The sequence below is a fragment of the Morone saxatilis genome, unplaced genomic scaffold (assembly GCF_004916995.1).
Source record: "Morone saxatilis isolate NCDOM2014 unplaced genomic scaffold, NCSU_SB_2.0 Contig15, whole genome shotgun sequence".
Taxonomy (NCBI): domain Eukaryota; kingdom Metazoa; phylum Chordata; class Actinopteri; family Moronidae; genus Morone; species Morone saxatilis.
The window spans coordinates 13,626,103-13,626,725 of NW_023339707.1; positions in this window are offsets into that span (position 1 = coordinate 13,626,103).

Sequence of the window (623 nt, forward strand, 5' to 3'; positions counted from 1 at the left end):
AAAAAAAAATACAAAAAAAACAAATAAAAAAAATTAAATAAAGAGTGAATTGCAGTTAGATTCAATATACTGCGTCATGTGGTGTTCGTTAAATATCCCATGGAGGATGGTGATGGGTAAACTAGCTGACCTTTGTTATCAGGCTCTGCAGCAGTGTCCTGGAGCAAGAAAAGATTGCTGATATATTCTTGTGTGTTCACTTTTAGATTTTTTTTTTGCTTTCCCATGAACACTTTCCCACATTTACCTGCTGTCAGTCTCCCCCAGAGACAGAGTCGCCTCCAGGAGGTGTGCAGCAGCTCGCGAGGAATAAAAAAAAAAAAAAAGAAAAACTACCATTTCAAAAACAGGCGCTCACTGCAACGTCATCGCCCGCGTTCATCTGCAACAGCAACACACTGCAGGACTGTTTACGACTGTAGATCTGCTGGACTGATACAACAATTTGACGAAATATCATTCAAACTGAACTGTCTTAAGATTTTTTTCCCCTCACAAAGATGCATTCATTTTTTTCCCCTAGTTTTTTTTTTTTTTTTGGACAGATCTGTGCAGAAGGATTTCAGTTTAACCATGACTTAAACCTAAAGACGCGCAAGAATTTGATAGATTATTGAAATGGT